General features: G+C 36.8%; 1 protein-coding gene across 5 annotated transcripts in view; it reads right to left on the bottom strand.

The window, feature by feature from the left end:
• Chrm3 (cholinergic receptor muscarinic 3) overlaps positions 1 to 12,694 on the bottom strand; it is a 485,994-nt gene that overhangs the window by 261,618 nt on the left and 211,682 nt on the right. For all 5 annotated transcript variants that reach the window (XM_087181935.1, XM_087181937.1, XM_004854597.4 and 2 more), the window contains one exon: positions 2,295 to 2,357. The gene's annotated coding sequence lies outside the window, so the exon portion shown is untranslated. The remainder of the gene's footprint in view (positions 1 to 2,294; positions 2,358 to 12,694) is intronic.

Genomic DNA, 12,694 nt, shown 5'->3' with positions numbered 1-12,694 from the left:
GCCCAAAATGTATACTGGTATGGCCAGAAGGGAAGCCAGATGACCACCAGAAACTCAATGCCACTCTCCAAGCAAGACAGGAGGATAACTAGGAGTAACGTCATGACAAAAAAAGACAAGCGATTCAGGATGTACAGTATTTGGAAGAAAGTGAAGGAAAAGGAAAAGAACTGATAACTTTTAGGTTCAATGAGAAAAAAGAGAAATTCTCACTTTAATAGGTATGAGAGCATTTCTTCATAACAGCATTTTCGAAGGAGACCCAAGAAGGTAAGCTGTTATTTTCCACTCACAGCGTATCATAATATTGTACACTCTCAATTTACAAATAAAGAATAAAGGTCTAGAAGGTGAAATGGCTTTTTTCCCCCACCACAAAAGAGCTGAGCCACCTGCATTTCCAGTCTCTTATTTTCCAGCCAGAGGATTTTTCCATTATCTAGCACCTCCTCCCAGACTCAGCCCAGTGCCTTACTCAATGCCTTGCATGACTTTCTTTGGAAAGGAATTTCATCAAAAGCCCATCCTTTATCTTCAGTATTTTTTTAGAACCGAATAAGCATGAGTAAAATAACAGAGTTTGTTAGAAGGAGGACAATTAATATTAGGATTATAGGTTAAAATTTGAGTTTTGATGGTCATACTTAGATCATTACATACTTCTAAACTTTTATTTCAAAAGAACAAAATACAAAACATGCTAAGAATTAATATTTCCTTTTCCTGTATTCATTGGTAATTCCAATTTATCCTGATTCTTCCAAGCCAGGGGTTTTCCTTTCCTTTCCCTCCTGTACAGGACTAGCTTCAGTTCACTTAACTTTATAAATGGATAATCTAATGGATAGCCCATGCCATTACAGAGTGTTCAAAGGGTTCCTGAACTGACAATGCCCATCCACTAGCAAAAATATAATAAGCGCCAGGGATTTGGTTCAGTGGTGCCACCTCCTGCCTCACAAGCACAAGGTCCCAAGTTCGATCCCTGGTACAAAAAAAAAGCCAGAACTAAAAATATAATAAGCAATAGCACAGGCTCCTAGCATATACTGTTAAGATCAGCATTGAGGTAGCATTACACAGCACCTGTCAGATGCAAGTTCAAACCTCACTGATGCCATTTCCAACCACTGGTAAAAGTTCTTAATATTTCAAAGCCCATGTAAAATGCAGATAAAAATACAGAACCTGATAGTGAAGATTAAAATGGATATGGAATCATGTTGAACATCATGTTCAGATATGAATGTCATTGACTCAACTCAGTCCCTACTTGGTTCTGAGTGTCAGAAAACCTAGGCAGCTTGTCTTAGTTCGGGGTGTATGAGTCTCATGCAAGAAGAAATGTAATGGGGGGCTTTCTAGAGCCCAAGCTCATTTATCTTTCTGTGCCAGTATCATTACTTGTAGCATCTGTCCTTGGGATTGCAAGATGAAAGCTGTTTTCCAGGTAGGATGAAAAGGAAAGCAACAAAAGAAAATAGTCCAAAACAACTGTCTCTTAAATGTTTGCTTTTTTAACCCAGGAAGGGAGCTCTCCCCATCATTCGGATCTCATTGGCTCACATGGCCACAGGACACAGGACTGAAAGCTTGTTGGCAGGAATTTGGTCACATGGCCAAAGGCCCATCATTTAGAGAACATTGGCAGGAACTGGGTCACATGGGCATGGTAAAGGAATTTGGGAAGATGAGAATATTTAAACTGGGCATGGGTTGCTGTCCTTCATAGCATGAATATTTCATCATAAAGAAAGAAAGGGAAAATGGATTTGAGTTAGGACATTTGCAGTGTTTGGTGAATAGAGAAAGTATCATTAATGACATTTAAAAGGGACTGAGTTTTCTCAGAATGTCTCTGTTTCTTTATGTCCACAATCAGATAGCAATCTGAACAAAGGCAATATAAATTAAGGATTAATTCTAAATTTAATAATATTAAGACAAGCTCTAATGCCCATATACATGCTAATTATTCAAACATTTTATATTATTAAAAAAACCCACACTGTTAATTAAGATATAAAAGTGTTTGAAATAAAGTTAACTTATTTCAAATTTTAATAAGCATATCTTCACTATAATTTTGAATTTGTTAATAACAGTTATCTTTATTAAGACAAAAGCATGACTATATGTTTATATTATAATACATACAGTAGAAATTACAAATTGTGCTGAAAAATACCAATAAAATAGCAATAAATTTTTATTTCTTGTTAATTTATTCTCTTAGATCAAGCTATCAATTCCTTTTTTCAAGCAAGGAACTCAACTAGCAAAAAAGATCTTACCTTACTGTACCTTAGCTGAACTTCTGAATGTCATTTATTTGGCCACTAATCAGAACACAGATGCTAGAAGAGAAAAAAAGTAAGTAGGGTTAACACATAACCAGAACCCTGGGACAGGATAGTCAATGTGTTACACAAGATAATTTGAGGCAATGTAAAAAAATTACAGAATTTTTGAGTTGGAAATGATGTCACAGATTATGGTGCTTAACCTCCCCATGTAACCAACAAGTATATATAAGTTCAGAGAAGTTACAGTGTCTGTAACTGACAAAAAAAATATCTACTGAATTCCTCGTTCCACAGCTTTACATATTATACCTGCCTAAACTCAAGTTTCAAGAAAGGGACACAGAATGAGGAGAAGAGGAGAAAACAAGGAAGTTGTTCATCTCTTAATTTTACTTGTAAGTGATAGGTGCCTTCCTTTTTGTTAGGAATATTATTCACTTTTCTCCTTTCAAAGGGAAGTCATATCCATAACACCTCAGAAGTCCCAGTATATAACTTTCTTCCAGACACTACTCAAAATATATACATGTACTCACTTTTTGATCATTCTACTCTCATATAGGGATGGAATGAAATTTTAAGGAAAGTCTCCTAACTACATTTAAGAAATGGCATTCATCTTTTTGAAGTGTACAGAGCCTGACCTCTATGCAAGAAACTTAGGAAAGCACCTCTTTTGGAAAGCTGACCAAGAGAAAGAAAAGAAGCACCCAGTTCCATGGGAGGAGAACAAGGGTCATACATAGTAGTCAAGGATGCTACTGCCAACAGAGGGTTGTAGCAAAGGGTGAGTATCATGGGAGAGCTTGAGGATGAGGCCTCCTGATAAGATGTTACTTTTTTTTTTTTTTTTTTTTAAGAGAATCTTGAGGTTTCCAAAACAAGGAAAAGAGAAGCTTAGGCAGCTTCACAAGTGTGTTCTGTAACAACATAAGCTCAAAGATGGACAGCAAAGGTTAAGAGGGCTTTATATTAGATAGTACAATTAATAACTAAAAATAGATTTGCATTTTTTGTCTTTTTTCTTAAAGTCTCAATCTGCACAGAACTGGTGGGAAAAAAGAAAAGAAAAGTTATAGGTTCTTCACTATTTTGACAAGCACTATCTTGGAGACCATCAATCCTTTGCTGTCAGCTCTACTTTTCTTTGGTCCCTCTCCCTTCCACCAGTGCTCACAGTATGGGAAGTATCAAGGGAGGTCTACTTTTAGCAAAGAAAGGCATCTGACTCAAGCAAGGGCCTTCAGACTTTCTCTCTCCCAGCAGCTCCAGTGTAAGTGTGTCTTACAGAAGGAAAGCCTGGAGTTCACCATTCCGTGAGATCCATGTACTCTACACACAGGGAAATTGAGGCTGAAGCGGTAAGTTATCACAGGTCAGAACTTTAATCTAGTAGTATTTGACTCTTTGCACCAACTACTTTGCCTCTTTAAGATACTAACATATCCTCAGGAAATAACAGCAATACTCCTGGAACTTCTTGAACTGAACCACACACATTAACACTTACATTCCCATCAGAGATGTAATACAAAACCTTTCAGTGGGAGGAGGAAACCACTTCTTCCTCCCATCGCTATCTAACACACAGATCTTTCCTGCCATTTAGGACATGTTGATGTGTGTAGAGTTCATCTTTCTCTGCTGATATCCTTAGAGATTTAATGAATCAAAGGGCAAGTACTCAGGTAATTCAATTTAAACATGTCCTCTCACAGAAACACCACTGTCTTGTACATAGTAGGTACTTAATTGGTGCTTGTGACATGGATTTTACTGTTAAAATTTATAAACATTCTATTGTATTTACCTCATTTACAATTAGGAATCCCAACATGCTTACATGTCGGATTCAGATGAGTTTAGATAAGTAAATACGTATCTCTCAACAATGCAAAATTAAGCAGCACCATTAATGCTAAAATAAAAATAACAATTTCAATAGCCACTCATTAAAGTGTTTGCCAATACAAATATTTTGTCCATTAAATGAACTGGAAAGCAATAAGGAGATTGAACATCCTTAAGTTTCTTGAGTGTAAGATTCAACAAAGCAATGATTTTGACAACCAGGAAAGGAACTGACTTTTATTCTAAAATCAAATTCATTCTATGGCAAATTAATTGCACATGACATTCATTTAAGAGTGAGCTTCAAATCTATGTGTACAGATGACAGGCTCCTATAAATCTCAGTAAACAAGGTTCAAAGGTTATATATTCTGAATGTGACTGGTGACCCCAGAGATGGCTGTCATAATATGTAGTTAGCCAAATAAAGAGGAAAACAAAGCAAGAGACAGAATAATAATGATGGAAAGCTAGATGAGAGGCTTATTTGAACAAGTCAACAAGATATTACTTTGATTTAGAATTGTAAGAAATAGGATGTTCTGTTAATTTTTCAAGTAATAGTTCCTTTCTGTCAGGCCATCATGAATTTATTGAGTACTGAGTCTGAGGACTTAGTGAGATAGCAGCTTTGGTTTTTTAGGATAATAATCAGAAAGTTCCCATTTCCTTAAAATCCTTTCCCCAAAAATATCATATTTGCCTACTTCCTAATTGTTTGAGCATGTATATTCCTCTTATCTCTAGAAAGATGAAAAACATTTGAGCCAATGTTTTATAATCTGAGTAGATGATAAATACATCTGTAATCTACTGATTTAGATGGCATCAAATGTACCCACAGACTTGAAATAACTAAGCTTAATTAACAAATTTACTTCTTGCTTTCAGCCAAAATTAGAACTCAGACTCTTAGGAATAATATAGGATATTCCTAATATAGGATAACCCTTTTAAAATTTCTTTAATATAGGGTATTCTTAATATAGGATATCTCTTTTTAAATTTCTAAGTGTACCTTTAGTTTGTCAATCCACCTTATTTAAAGACCAAAACAAGTGCTTTGGCAACATTCAATGCTGAGAGCCTGTTTTATAGCAATAGGATAGTTCCAAAAATGTGCAGATTAGGCTAGACATACTTTGCATTAAGTTCTTATTCCTAAACAGCACTCACTAATATTAGTGTGTACACAGATATCATGCTATGCTCTGACTTGCTCCCATCAGAATCTCTCTTTCCAGTCCCAGGTTGCCAGGAGCCTCACTCCATCCAGTGGGGACCAGCCAGAAGGTGAGGACCCCTTGTCATTGGCCATGCCCATGGCAGTGACCCTCTTAGCCTCTCAGGTGCCTGCAGGACCCCCTCCCCACCTCTAGCCTCCTGGCTGTTCTACTCCCTGGTTCCACACTACAAAGACACAGGGGACACCAGGCCACTGTACTGGGCAAGTTGGAGGGATCATCACCTTCCTTCGGAACCTGGACTATCTTCAGGGGAAGGACAGCTGGAACCTGCAGTACTACGTTGGAGAGTTCAACCCTACAGGAGGACCCGGAGCTCAACTTGGGACTTGCTGCCAGAAATCTGCTGGAATCCTATGGGTCTGTGACTGGCTGGCTGAGAATCACTGACTTATATCTGCACACTGCTGCCCATGTTGTCTATTGTGACAGCAGAGACATATCCTGAAGGAAGCCCTTCATTTCCATTTTTATTTTTTATTTCCAAAATTATCATTATTGGATTTTTTTTCTCTTATTTTTAATTTTTTCCCTACTCTTTTCAATTTTTTATTTTTCTCTTCTTTTTTTTTTCTTTTCTCTTTCCTTTCTCTCTCACACTCACTCTCTTGCTGTCCTACATTGTTCTTCATCTCCCTTTTAGATCCTGTTCTGGCTCTAATTCAGATTTCTTCTTTATTTTTCTTTTATTCTCTTTTTCCTTCTCTTACCTGTATCCTCTGGCCTCACTGCTAACCTTCCCCTATTCTCTACCTATCTATCCCTCCCTCCCCATCTCCTTCTAACTCCCCATCCCAAAGGGGAAAGTTGTTATATTGAAGAGTTTATTCACTATAAACATATGTTGGGTTGGTCCTCGATTTTGATTTAATTCACACAGTTAAAGGTGATAGATTAATAACTATCACAAATTGTCATTTTCTAAGATGTACTTGATGCTATGGTATTGCTGATTGTATCACTTGGGCTAAAGTGTTGTGATTGATCTAATCAGTTGTCCTTCCTGGTATAATGAAAATGAGATAGCCTCAGAGCCATTAGAGACTCAAAACCTAAAGACCAGCTATATCTGGGAGACATCTCTGAGAAGCAATCACTCCATAAGGGTTCTAACTACAAGCAACAAAGATATTTAGAATAAGCAATTTCAAAGTATCAACCCAGGAATTAAACCAAAGATAGTACCAAAAACAAAAATGAGAAGACATTTAAGCAAGGCACAAACTCAGACTTCCACTCTACCAAGGGCACACCCCAGGGGAAACGAGGTGGAAAAGTCTGATAATCAACCATCTGGACACCCTGAACTGATAGCACAGGAAGTAACAAAACAGAAGAATGAGGCTCTAGAAAAATTCAAAGCAGAAATAATCTCCCAGATATCCGCAGAGATGGTGAGCAGAGTGAAAGACATGATTAGAGGCTCTAGAACAGAAATAGATAAAGAAAAATAGATGAGCTCAGAAACATGCTAGAAGCCATGAATGCCCGGCATAAGAAAGACATGGAAACCATGATCACCCAACATAAGAAAGAAATGTAATCCATGAAACAGATTCAAACAGATATTCAGGAGATTAAAAACTCCACTAAAAGTATCCACAGCAGATTAAGTGAATGTGAAGGTAGAATATCAGGTATAGAAGACAGGATGGCAGTTAAGGACCATGAAAAGAGATTTCTTAAAAATAGAGAGGGATCACAAGATCAATCCAGCAGCTGCTAGATGATGCAAAGAAGAATAACATAAGACTGAAAGGAGTCCAAGAAAAAACAGGAGAAAGTATAACTGACATAAAAAACTGTTCACAGATGTAATAGTGGAAAACTTCTCAGACAGAGGTAGAGAATTGGATATACAGATAAGTGAGGCATACAGAACTCCAACTAGCCACTATAAAAAAAAATCTATACCTAGACATATAATAGTCAAGATCCCAGAAACCCAACAGAAGAACAGAATCCTACAAGCAGTTAGAGAAAAGAAACAAATCACCTACAAAGGAAAGGCCATCAGAATCACAGCACACTTCTCAACACAAACCCTCAAGTCAAGGAGAGCCTGGAGTGAAGTATTTCAAGCCCTAAAAGAAAATAACTTCCAACCTAGACTGTTGTATCCTGCAAAATTATCTTTCTAAATCGATGGGGAAATTAGATACTTCCACAACAAAGAACACCTGAGAAATTTCATGAACACCAAACCAGCACTCCAAGCAATTCTAAATAATATCCTAGAAAAAGACAATGAAGGTCATAACTCTATAAGGCCCAACAGAGGGAAGGCACCAGGCAAGGTAAGAAACTAAAGGGAAAGGGGGAAAAATAAGAAATAAAAGAGCCAACAACAGTAAAACATCATGACAAGGATGAGTCAATATCTATCAATTATAACCATCAATATTAATGGTCTCAATTCACCCATCAAAAGCAAGAGGCTGGCAGAATGGATTAAGAAGCAAAATCCAACAATATGCTGTATACCAGAAACACACCTAACTCAGAAAGAAATTCATAGACTGAAAGTAAAAGGATTGGAAACAATTTTTCATGTGACAGGAACCAGGAAAAAAGCAGGTGTAGCAATCTTATTTGCTGGCAAAGTAGATTTCAAACCAAAACTAATTAAGAGAGACAAAGAGGGTCACTACATCCTTTTGAAAAGAACAGTCCAAGAGGAAGAGATGACGATCCGAAACATATATGCACCAAATACGCATGCCCCCAACTATACAAAACAAATATTAATGGACATGAAAACCCAAATAAGCACTAATACAATTGTAGCAGGGAATCTCAATACCCCACTATTACAAATAGATAGATCATCTAGACAAAAAATTAACCACAAAATTCTAGAACTGAACCAAGCTACTGAGCAAATGGACTTAATAGATGTTTACAGAGTGTTCCACCCCATAAAATTGGAATGCACATTCTTTTCAGCTGCACACAGGTCATTCTCCAGAATAGACCACATGCTAGCTCATAGGACATGTCTAAGTAAATGTAAAAGAACTGAAGTTACCCCCTGTATATTATCAGACCATAGTGCAATAAAACTGGAGATCAATAACATAAGAAACCTCAAAACTCCCACCAACACATGGAAATTGAATAACACTCTCCTGAACAACCAATGGGACATGGAGGAAATTAAGAAGAAATTAGACAGTTTCTACAAGTAAATGATAATGCCAGTACCACATTCAGGATTCCATAGGACACAAGGAAAGCAGTTCTATGCGGGAAATTCATAGCAGTGAATGCCCATATTAGGAAAACAGAGAGAACTCAGTTAAATAACCTAATGCAGACCTCAAGCTCCTAGAAAAAGAAGAGCATAACAAATCCAAAGCTCATATAAGAGAGGAAATTATAAAGATCAGAGCAGAAATCAATGCAATGGAGACTAAGAGAATGATACAAAAAAAATCAATGAATCAAACAGTTGGTTTTTTGAAAGGATAAATGAAATAGATAAACCTTTAGCCAACCTTATCAAAAAAAGGAAAGAAGAGGCTCAAATCCATCCAAATAAGAACTAAAAAGGTGAAGTCACAAGAGACCTAGCAGAAATCCAAAGAATCATCAATACCTACTTCAAAAACCTGTACTCAAAAATGGAAAACACAGAAGAGATGGACATATTCCTAGATACATACAAATTGCCAAAGTTAAATGAAAAAGATATAGAAATTCTAAACACCCCAATTATAATGAGTGAAAATGAAAATGTAATAAAAAATTTACCAACAAAGAAAAGCCCAGGTCCTGATGGCTTCGCTGCTGAATTCTACAAGACATTTAAAGAAGAACTATCGCCATCACTCTTGAAACTCATCAGTGAAAGTGAAAGGGAAGAAATACTTCCAAATTCATTCCTGGAAGCAAGTGTTACTTTGATTCCAAAACCAGGGAAAGACCTAACCCAAAAAGAGAACTACTAGCCAATCTCCCTAATGAACATAGATGCAAAAATCCTAAACAAGATACTGGCAAACAGAATACAGAGGGTCATCAAGAAGATCATACACCCTGACCAATTTGGGTTTATCCCAGGGGTGCAAGGATGGTTCATTCAACATATGTAAATCAATAAATGTAATACACTATATTAGTAGAGCCAAGGAGAAAACCATATGATTATTTCAATAGATGCAGAAAAAGCATTTGACAAAATCCAACACCGATTAATGATAACAACCCTACACAAAATTGGAATAAAAGATCTTTATCTCAACCTGATTAAGGTTATCTATGAAAAACTAACAGCCAACATCATACTAAATGGTCAAAAACTGAACACTTTCACGCTAAAATCAGAAACAAGCCAAGGATGCCCACTATCACCACTCCTGTTCAATATAGTTCTGGAAACATTAGCCAAAGCAATTAGAAAAGAAAAAGAAATAAAAGGAATAAAGATAGGACAGGAAGAAGTTAAACTGTCATTATTTGCTGATGATATGATACTTTACACAGAAGACCCAAAAAACTCTCCCAAAAGACTTCTAGACTTAATTGACAGATTCAGTAGAGTAGCTGGATATTAGGTCAACACTCAAAAAACAATAGTCTCCTTATACACAAATAACAGACTCACTGAGAGAGAAATTAGGGAATCAATTCCTTTTATAATAGCATCCAAAAAAAATGAAATATCTAGGAATCAATCTAACAAAGGAAGCAAAAGACCTCTACACTGAAAACTACAGCACTCTGAAAAAAGAGATCAAAGAGGATATAAGAAAATGGAAAGACATCCCCTGTTCCTGTGTAGGAAGAACCAATATAGTGAAAATGGCCATATTTCCAAAACTACTATAGAGATTTAATGCAATGCTGATTGAAACTCCAACAGTATACTTCACAGAACTAGAGAAAACAATCCAAAAATTCATTTGGAACCAGAAGAGACCTAGAAGAGCAAAAGCAATTCTAGGCAACAGAGACATGGCTGGGTGTATCACAATCCCCAACTTGAACCTATACTACAAAGCTACTGTGATAAAAACAGCATGGTACTGGAAAGAAACAGACCTTAGGATCAGTGGAATAGATTAGAAGATGCAGAAATAACTCCAGACATACTCAGCCACCTCATCTTTGACAAAGGAGCCAACCACCCTCATTGGAGGAAAGATAGCATATTTAATAAATGGTGTTGGAAAAACTGGATTTCAACCTGCCAAAGATTAAAACTAGACCCATACTTTTCACCATGCACTAAACTAAGATCAAAGTGGATTAACGATCTAAATATTAAGACAGAAACAGTAAACTTGCTGGAAGATAAGTTAGGTAGAACTCTTGAAGACATCGGCATAGGAAAAGACTTCATGAACAAAACCTTAGTAGCAAGAGAACTAGAACAAAGAATCAACGACTGAGATCTCATCTTATTATAAAGCTTCTGCACTACAAGAGAAACCACCAACAGAACTAAAAGACAACCTACAATGTGGAAAAAAAGTTTTAGCAGCTGTACCTTAGATAAAGGACTACTATTTAGAATATATAAATAACTGAAAAAAATCAGACCCCCCCAAATTCAAAGACCCAATTCTAAAATGGGCATCTGGAATGAACAGACATTTCTCAGACAAAGAAGTAAAAGCAGCAAATAAATATATGAAAAAATGTTCAGCATCACCGGTCATTCAAGAGATGCCGATGAAAACAACACTGAGATTCCACCTTACCCCAGAAAGAATGGCTACTATCAAGAAATCAACCAATAACGAATGCTGGCAGGGGTGTGGAGAGAAAGGAACCCTTCTCCATTGTGGGTGGGAGTGCAGACTGATGCAACAACCACTGTGGAAATTAGTATGGAGATACCTCAAAGAACTAGGACTACAGGTCCCATTTGATCCAGCTATTCCCCTGCTGGGTATTTTCCCAAAAGAATTAAAAGAATCATACCACAGCGATATATATGCACCCATGTTTATAGCGGCACAGTTCGTAATAACTAGAGCTTGGAAACAGCCCAAGTGCCCATCAACTGGAAACTGGATAAAGAAGATGTGGGTTTTTTTTAAAAAATAAAATGGAGTACTACTCAGCCATAAAGAATGAGAAACTATATAAATGTGACATTTATAGCTAAATGGATCCATATTGGGGACATACTCTTTAGTGAAGCAAATAGGAGACACATGTGTAAACCCCGAATAGTTTTCTGGTGTGAGAAACTGAAAGTGTAAATAAGGATTAAAATGATTAAAAAGAATAATTGATAGTTTGAAATAGGAAGCAAAGGTCCAAAGGGGTAGGGGTGGTGGAAGGGGACATAGAAAGGAAAGAAGGGAAAGGAAAAATTATGAGAAAAGAAAGAAAATGAAATCTATGTAAATACAGAAGGGTGGAGGGGGTGAAGGGCGCACAGGCAATGGGGAAAAAATAAGAACCAAGGTACATCATGTACAGGTACAAGCACCCAGTGATAAATGTAAACACATTGTATACCTAAAATGTACCAATAAAAGAATTTAAGGAAAAAAAAAGAATCTCTCTTCTCAACTTCAGCCATCCTGCCTAGAGTGGGAGAGGCAGAAGTAATTAGAACATGAAATAGTTCTCTTAACTGAAACCATCCAATCCTGTGCAACTGAAAGGAAATCCAAACAATAACACATGAAGGTGTTGGGGGAATAAGTATTGTTTTCTGTGTGCCAGCATGGTCATTAGTTTCAATACAAAGATGAAACATGAGGTAAAATGATTGTCCCAAGTCTGTCCAGTAAGTAGTCAGTACAATTGATATTCAAGCTTGGGTCCTTTTAATTTCAAATCTCACGTTACAGTAGTAATAACAACAACAATAATAAATATTTACTGAATGCTTTCTGTATTCCATGCATTATTCCAAGCCCTCTATACAGCCCCAATCATGTAATCATTGCAGTCTGGTGAGGTAAGAACTATTCTTATCTGCATTTTATGAATGAAGAAATAGATGCCTGATTGCATATGTGTAGGAAAACACATCCTCAGAGATCATTAAGATAAAAATTTGGTGTTGCTTCCTTCTCCACTTGTCATTTTCCTTCATTGTCTATTCTGTTCTTTCAAATTATAAATTTAATACCACTCCTACCTTAAATGGGTAGTAGTTCAATTGGCCTGTCAATCTGTACATTTCTTAGAAGAAGTTTCAGTCATTTTGGTGGACATGAGCCCTTGGCAGAGAAGTACAGTTTTTGTTAGCAGACATTGAACATCCTATGGTAGACAGCTCCATCTGAGCATTTCTGAGAGTCCATCACAGAACTGAATGGGAAGAGG

Source organism: Heterocephalus glaber, unplaced genomic scaffold (assembly GCF_053883595.1).
Source record: "Heterocephalus glaber isolate CG9 unplaced genomic scaffold, H.glaber_assembly_v1.0 deba00001472, whole genome shotgun sequence".
In the NCBI taxonomy this organism is placed as follows: Eukaryota; Metazoa; Chordata; class Mammalia; order Rodentia; family Bathyergidae; genus Heterocephalus; species Heterocephalus glaber.
The sequence above is the reverse complement of the archived record's forward strand: the minus strand, read 5'-3'. Positions and strand labels throughout refer to the sequence as shown.